We start from the raw sequence: 9500 nt of genomic DNA on the forward strand, positions 1-9500 counted from the left end.
ATCTAATGAATTTCTCTTTTCTTTTGGGATTAACTTATTTAGGGGTTGTTTCATATCATTGCCAAAAAATTAAGAAAATAAAATTTTTAAAAAAAAACTTTTAAAAAATAACATAATTTAAAATTTAAAGATGTTAATATTCTCAAATTTGAAGCAAACTAAAATAATTTGAGAGCATATTCATTTTTATTCACTTAACATTCTCAAATTGAAGGAAACTAAAATAATTTGAGAGAATATTCATTTTTCTCCTTGAATAATTAATTAATAAATATGACTTAAATAAAAAAAATGCAATGCTAAACTACAAATTTAAACATATTAAAATAAAAAAATAGCTAAAATTATTTTATTTGATAATATAAATAATCTTGTTTACATATGTTGGCGAAAATATTTTTCAGAAAATTTTGAACATTTTAGAAATATTTAATTTATTGATTGATTTGTGAGTAGCAATCTAAAGAGCGTTGCCAAATATGCTCAAGGTTAAATTGCAACAAATGTGCAAAGTTTGATATTGTTACTATTTTTTATTTTTTATTTTTGTTTATGTAGAGTGAGGAAATTGATTATAAAAATACATTTATTTACACAGCTAGTTTTCTCTTTTTTGTTCAGTTTTTCAATTGTTTGCTAAAAATATTGAAATCGGATTTTACAGTTTTCAATTATTTTGACGACCTATTAACCTAGTATTTTTGTAAGCATAATTAAAATTTAGATTAAATAATTTATTTTAATCATATGAGTTTAAAATATAATTAAAATAAAAATGTTCATAAAGTTTCAAAAATAAATTAGTAAATAAAAGTCATTTACAAAATGTTTTTACTATTTATCAATTGTGATGTACAATAAGATTATTATTGTAAAGTGAATTTTGAAATATAATAATTAAGCAAGATAATTATAATAATTTTTATTTTTGTCATAGTATTTTAAATTTATATTATTTTAATTTATTATTTTAATTATATACTATTAATTTTTATTTTATTCAAGGACGGTTTTTTAATTAAAATTTTAATTTATTTTAATTTAAAGAATATTAACACAGGCTATTAGTTTTCAGTTTTTAATTTTTGATTTTGATTTTTAATTTTTAATTCTTTTTTAATTTTAATTTTAAAGAGTGGATTATAGAGAAAATTAAATGTGGGAGAAAGCATCATAATGACTTATAGAGATGCAAATCTACAGGTAAATGAGTGGTTTTCAAAACTTAAAACTAATTCAAATACTGTAATTAATTTGCAATAATGAGAATTAGCTTGAACTCATCTTAAGCGAGCATTCATTCTCCTTTACTTTTCTTTTTCTTGATGGAGACTTTCTTCTTGCCAACCTGTTTCAGTGTACCCATGGAAGTAATGACTATTTCAATATCCAATAATGATGGGTTTATAGCAATGTCAACATTAAATTGGGTGGGTTTGTTATCTATGTTCTATAAACTCATTCCATTTATAGCAATGTCAACATTAAATTGATATTGTTTCAAAAACAATTGGCCAAGTCTCACCATATATATATATATATATATATTTTATCTCGATTCTAGTCAAGTGAAACATACCATGTCAAAGCTGGACCAATTAAACTTTCATGGAATATGTGAATCAACAACTTTTGTTTCTTAGTATATGGAGCCATATTGTGAGCATTAAAAATTTAGTTTTTGTGTGAGTTTGTGTCCGATTGAGTTTTTTTTTTTATTTTTTTATTGCGTGCTAGAGTTGTGTTTAAACTATTGTTTCCAATTTCTTTCCAAAGTTCGACGCGTGTTTCAATTCTTGCCTGATTAAATAAAGGATTTTTGTTTCTCGTTATTTAATTCAGTGTGTGTTAGGAATTAGAATTTGAATTGCACGTTCATTTAATTTGTCAAAAGAAATCTCAAACAATCCAGAAAACCCGAATCTGAACTAAGTTCAATGACTTTTTATTTTTGATTGGAAATAAGTAAAATTTGGAATTTAAACTGCATTCCTTGATGAGACGATCTGACACTTGGGCTAATTATTACACGACTGAACTCCTATACTTGGGATAGCTTCCAAACTATTCATTTTTAGAGTGAGTCAATTCCTCTTGGAGATCCTAATTGATGAAGATTGAAAAGTCTGACTGGAGACGTTAAAACAAGCTCTTGTGGGAGGCAATTCGGAGAATTTTCTTTTGTTTATTATTTTATTATTACTACTTTATTTGTTTAGTTATTCATTTTTGAACAATTTGGATTTTTGATGCAGGTTTATTTAGCACGAATAAAGAGCTGAAAATTTAATTCTTCAACTAATTCACCAAGAAACTAGGGAAGCTCCTTTCTTTTCTTCAATCTTTCTCACCTTTGAATTACAATGAGGACATTGTTGAGCTTAAGTTTGGGGGTGTGATTTGGTCTTCTTGATTGTTGGTTATGTTTATTTTTCTTATGATATTTTTTTCTTTGCTTGTGATTTTATAAGTCTTGAGTTGTTGGATTCTCTTACCAGGCATGTATTTGAGTATGATTGAATTCTCTCTGACTCTCAAATTTGTGATTGAGGATGGGATTGAGAAAAATTTTCAAAAATTTCTTTTATGTCAAGTTGAGTTTGGTGGATACTTTGATTTAAATCTCTATCCTTGAACATAATTGCGCACATAGTCATTTTTTTTCTCTATTCCATTTTTTTTATACAGAGAATGAGTAGAATTGATTGGGTCAGAGGAGTTCAATCTTGCTTTGCTATAGAATCCTTGAGGCGAAGTCCTAGTTGATACCAAATATTAGAGAAATGATCTAGGCAATTTTTTTTTCATAACAAAAAAAAAAAAGCTTTCCCAGCCGTCCTAATTGTCATGCCATCATTACATGGTGTATTTCCATAGTCAACCCCCTTGAGCCTCATGTTACATAAGCCTTTATTTGTTCTTTTAACTACATAAATCATTCCCATTCTAAGCCTGAAAAACCATGAATTTACCTTTACATTTTGAGAAAATACTTTGGTGGAAATTTACATTTAAAGAGAAATTTTCTTCAAAAAATAAAAAAAAAGGAAAAGAAAAGAAAAGAAAGAAAGGAAAAAAAAGAAAAAAAAGAAAACTCAATAAGTGGTGTATGGATCACTTTAGATTTTGTTAAAGGTGTACTTGATACTACTTCATTGGTTACAACAACAATATTGTCATCAGTATGAGCATATTGTCGAGAGAGAGTTATGGTTTGAATCCTAGGGATATCTCTTTGATTGTTCTTTCCACTAAGTATTTTTCCCAATTTGCTTTAATTTTCCTTATCCATTTCTTTTGTAGCCCTTATCTAGTGGTCTTTCATTACAACTTTGATTAAAGACCTTTTGATCTCTAATTTTGGCGTTTGACTACATTAGTGGAGAGAATTTCTAAAAATTGGACTTATAGGGTTAAGTTTGGAGAGAATTCTTCTGGTTTCAGTTTTTTTATTGCTACCTGAATTTGTTGATGGGTTGGAGTTAAATTAACTTAAGCACTGTTGACTTTTTGAGTCCGATTCCTAATTTTGATAATGACAAATCGCATGTTACTAATGCGTGTGCCTAAGTACTTGAACAAATTAATCATTTAAAACACACACATGTAAGTGAAGTGGAAGCCAGAAAGGACTTAAGGCATATAATCCTGACTGATTCCATGAAGAGTCAAAAGCAAAAGAAGAAGACATTCTTTTTAATTGTAAATGCAATTTGTTTCATTATTTGGTTTGTAATATTGTGATCTGTAATAATTGCATCTCATGCATAATGAGTTTATATGCTCAAGACCATAGTTTGACCTTAAGGATCAGTCAACTTACTTCGGATTTTTTGAACTTAATGCTCAAGGCCATAGATTGACTTTAGGTCCGTAAACATCACATGAAAAGTCCCTATAACTCAGAAGTTATACTTATGTGAACAGGGGTGACTTCAAATGAAAATCAGGACTTAAATGCATACTCTAAGTTGTTTCGATCGATCGAACCCAAAGCTATATAGAAGCTTCGGTTGACCGAACTTACCAAAGTCAACATGTTGACTACTAGGTCGACCGTTCTTAAATGAACGTGCCTTCACACGGTTGACCAAACTGACATGTGGCTGACTCCCAACAACTTGGTTGGCCGAACCGTTAATTCAAAATTAACCTGGTCGACTGAACTGTGAACGGTTCAAAATCGCTTGAATATGATCAACCATATTGTCAATTCAAAATCTCAATGGTCGATTGAACTTGGCAATATGGTTGACCGAACCATGAATAAGATCGACCAAAACTCTCAGGTTGCTATATTTTTAACCGTAGTAACTCACTCTAAACATGGGTTAATCATTAATTAAACTTTTCAGAAATTCCCTCTGTATCCCTAATGGTCTAAAATTAAGGGAATATACCCCTCATTTGTCCAGATTAGGACAGGATTAGCAAAATAATTATAAAAAATTCTCTCCAATTTTTCTTGAGCCTATATTGCTTGTACTTCATATTTCCAAGCCAAATTTTTAATACTCTCTCATTTATTCTTGCTAAATCTTTTTCAAAACAGAGAGTCATATTTTTCTTATGCTCCTTCCTTGCAAACTAATTGCAAATTAAAGTGAGTTTGATTCTTACTTGTGTGAGCTTACATATATTTCTCTTAAAGCTTTTTACTCTCATTGTCTTGCATTGTTTGATAATTTTCTTGGAGAGTAAAGCTAGGGTCTTTCTCAATATATTTTATTGATAAAAATTATTTAAGAAGAACTCTTGTTAGCTTTTGAGTCTTGGCATCTTTGTTGCCAGATTCGAAAGCTTGCATGCACTATTTGATAAATTATTTTTTAGCAAGCTTGATCCCTAAATTTCGATTGTGCTTAATATTTGAAAAATATTATTGTTGAGATTCTTACCTTAAGATTCAAAGTTCCTTTGATATTATATACTGATTATAATCTTTCTAAATCAAAGGTAGTCACTCTCACATATACACACGTTTATATACATCTTTGGAGAGTTGAAATCTTGTTAGAAATTATCTCACTTGAGCATATATTCCTATTATATGTGAGTGCATATTTGGATCACAATATTGTACAAATCTTCTTGTGTTAGAAGCACCTTTCATTGTACACAAAATTTGTATTGATCGGTTGTAATTCAGGCGTGGCTTGAGGGGGGTCTTCTCCGCCCCTTTAAGGAGAGGTTGTAAAGGTTGAGGTCAGTCCTGGTAATTTGACCCAGTGTTGTATACAATGTCGCTCCACCCATTAAGTTAGCAATAGTGGTAATCCTCAGGCTTGGGAGCTGAGGCGGGGATGTAGGCAGTATTGGCCAAATCCTGATAACATTTCTTGTGTCTGCTTTTAATTTCTGCAATTTAAATTTCAGCACTTGAATGTTTGTGTTTAATTTTTTGAATATTTGATTGGGTTTATGATTATATAGAAAGACCCTAGGTTTGTGTAATACTATTTTTGGAATCTAAATTGACTTAGGACAAAAGTTTTAAATACCCAATTCACCCCCTCTCTTGGGAATACATCAATTCCAACACACACACACACACACACACACACACACACACACACTCAAGGTCTTAGCCTTAGGTTGAAGTAAACACCTAACTCTTGTTTGACAAATAGCTAAATTTTTTATTGTTTTTATTGCCATATTTGATGTTAAAAGAGTAAGATACTAGTGATGTGTTGACTTTGGTGTATTCCCAAAAGGGGGGGGGGTGAATTGGGTATTTAAAATTTTGACTTAGGTTAAACTAATCCAACTATAGTATTTCACAACCTAGGGTCGTTTTATATACAAATAAACCCAAATGCGCAGATAATATGTAGAAATTAAATCATGTACAACATTCACAATATATCGAATATAACATACACGCACAGGAATATAAAGTGTTGGAAATATAAAGTATATGCATGATATGTTATCGGGGTTCGGCCAACTGTGCCTACGTCCCTGCCTCTAGCTCGTAAGCCCAAGGATTCCACTAATGCTCACTTAACGGGTGGAGCGGCACTATTTACAATCAGGTCAATTAACGGGACTAATCTCAACCTACAAACACACCTTCAGGATGGTGCACCTAGTTTTCCTAAACGGGTCTAAGCCAATCCGGAACTATTCAATAGGGCTAGTCTCCCTCTTCAGGCCCATGCCTAGAATACAAGAAATGTAATTTTTACGTGCATGGAAATGTGTTTCACAAGAAGCAGGTATGTACTACAATACAACAAGATCTATAAGCTCAGTGCAATTTGTGTGCTAACATTCAAAGTAATGTCTATATTCAACCAAACACATGAGTGTATCAACAAGCTAATCCTTAAAACTTTGTATAAAAATATATCTCAATAACAAGCTCAGGGTTTCAAAGATTTCTACCAAGCGTATTCTAAATATCTCTAAACAATATTTTCTCAACATTCACGCACAAAGAAAATATTCAAAAATAAGCTTGTAAAATGATTTTTACACAACCAAAAATACAAGCCCAAATGAGTCTTGCAATAACAATGCAAAGATCCACTTAGCTATAAAATTTTTCCCACACTCAGATTTATCAAATTAAAATAGTGAAAAAATCTTTACTTAACTCTCAATATGAAAATCAAATATCAACAAATGTAATGAGAAATTCTAGCAATGTAGAACAATATATAAACACTCACAAGACTTTGATTTTTCAAAAGAATGAAGTATATGAGTGTACAGGGTTTGAATGAACAAATAGGGCTTAAGAAATTTAAGAGGATTTTTAGTTAATCCTATTTGCTAAGCACCCTTTAATATGGGCAAATAAGGACATATATATAGAGATGCTCAAAATTTTGACCGTTGGGGGACATAGGGGTAATTGTTAAATTTGTTTTAAAAATGTTTAGGAAAATTAACCTTGTTTAACCCCTTATAGCCGCGGTGAAAAATTTTGCAACCTAAGAGTTTCAGGTGCCTGACCCATGGTTCGGTCGCCCAAACAGACACAATCAAAAAAGTTATTTTTTGAAGTTCGGGTGCCCGAGTATGGGCTTGGTTTGTTGGCTAGAGGCAATTCCCACTTTGTCCACGATTCATGTGCCCGATCTTGAGTTTGGCTTGCCAAACTCATAAGTTCGGTAGCCCGAGACAAATTTGAACGTGAAGTTCGAGTTGCCGAGTTGGTGGGAAAAGTCATAATCAAGGTTCGATCGCCCATGGACGCTACGGTCAAAATAGTTCGGCCACTCGAAACCAAGTTAACCTTTTGACTGGTCAAGGGTATGATCGCCTGAAACCTCACAATTTTACCTTTAAGTCCTAATTTAATTCTATTTATTCCCCTAATATTATATATGATCATGGGGACTATTTTATGTGTAAGTGCAAGGACCTAAGGTCATTCTAAGGTTTTAGGCATTTTAACTTAGCCTAAAAACCTGACGTTAGTCAACCGAAGGGTGATCCCTAAGGTCTTTCTAAGGTCTTGAGCTTATAGTCCTACATGCATGATATGCAGATTATTATAGACCTTTTTGGATTTAAATATTATAGACTCGAATATTAAAATACAACAAGTAAATATGCCGGGGTCTTCATTCCTTTTCAAGTAGCCACATGCCATCAATATAATCTTGCTAGTATTATTGTGCACACAAACTTGACAGACATTAAATACCAAGGTATTTGTCATGATCAAAATGGGATATGACCTATAAGGTCAACAATCTCCTCCCTTTTGATGATGACAAGTACATCATGCAAAAGTGGGTACAGCCTTGAAAGGCTCCCCCTAACAATATGCATAATGAGAATTTTGAAAGATTTATAAGCTCAAATATTTTTCAAAAGTACCCAATTTTGCTTCTTCTCCTCCTTTTGGCAACAACAAAAAGGGTTATGATGAACATAAAGCACATAGGAATGGGTATTGAGTATTAATCATTTGAATACAAGATATGTTTGGGAAAAGGTTTTTAGAAAATTCGGCAGCATGCCGTTTGAAAATTAAGCATTTCCCAAAAATATATGTATAGAAATGACCTGATTAAATTCAAATTTTCAATTATCCAGAACAATCAACTCAAACAGTTCAGTATGATAAAAAAGAATTACTTTCAGCATCTAAAAAGATAATATAATCATACAATACAAAATGAATGACAAAATATGAAATATAGAAATTAAGCACACAAACAATATAACTGGTCATATAAATGATTTAGATGACATAAAAATTGAATTAAATCATAAATATGCACAAACCATTGCAATTGAAACATGTCATAAGACCCGTGAAATATTTGAGTTTAAAGCACACGACATATGATAAAAAACAAAAGGAATGAGCACAAACATAGTCTAACTAGTTCGCAAGCATTTTTATGTGAAGTTACGAAACCAGTCATGCAATTTAAAAATATATATGTATATAATAATAAGGCAAGAGATAAAGAGTTTAGTTTTGAAATTTGATCTTGCCAAAAAGTATATGTAAATAGATATATATGTATACATATATATATATATATATATATATTTCCCCTTTAGGATATTGTCAAGAAATGCTAGGGGTGTGCTTGCTGAAAAAGAGACTTTAATTTAAAATAAGCAAGCACAAATTTTCTGATTTGTCAATTAAGCACATAATGAAATATAACCAAAAAACCACAACCATAATGATCCTAAAAATTTAACAATCCCATGCAAGATCATATGGAAAATCAAATGGCTGTGGCAAATTAACATATTTCAAGTCAAGATTTTCAATAAAGTCACTACATTTTAAGCACATGCTGTTAGCTTTACCGTGATCCCAAGAGGGGGGTTGAATTGGTATTTTTAAAATCTATCCCCTAGGTGTTCCTCCTAACAGTAGTATGTTCACAACCCTATGGTCAATCTAGTGCAAGTAATATCAGAAGTTAAATAAAGCAGTTTAATCAATTACACAAGCACTAGAAAGCAGTAAAGAACAGGGTGACACACAGATATGTTATCGAGATTCGACCAACTGCCTACGTCCCTGCCTTGGCTAACCAACACAAGGATTATCACAATAGCTTGCTCACTTAAACGGGTGGAGCGGCACGTATACAAACCAGGTCAAATTAACACAGGGTTGACCTCAACCATTACACCAATCCTTACCGGGTTGGATTACCACCCCCTCAGGCCACGCCTGGAATCTCTCAGATGTACAAACAAAAAGTACAGTATAAGTGTGCTTTCACATAAAGCAAATTTGTACCACAAATGCGCACAATCACAAACACCACAGATGATTTAAAATGTAAGTTCAGTGTGGTCTAGATAGTTTAACTCTCAAAGGTCTTTTCTATCAGTGTAGTACGTACGTGAGAGTGTCAACAAGCAATCTTTGTATTTCAAGATGTTCTCAATCAAGGTGCTCAAACAAAGATATCATGCAAGATTCAAATATCCCAAATAGCATAATATGTCAATCACGTGAATAGTGTATGTGCTTGGTTTGCAAGATATATGTAATCTTTGTATTT

The sequence above is a fragment of the Malania oleifera genome, chromosome 5 (assembly GCF_029873635.1).
Source record: "Malania oleifera isolate guangnan ecotype guangnan chromosome 5, ASM2987363v1, whole genome shotgun sequence".
Classification (NCBI taxonomy): Eukaryota; Viridiplantae; Streptophyta; class Magnoliopsida; order Santalales; family Ximeniaceae; genus Malania; species Malania oleifera.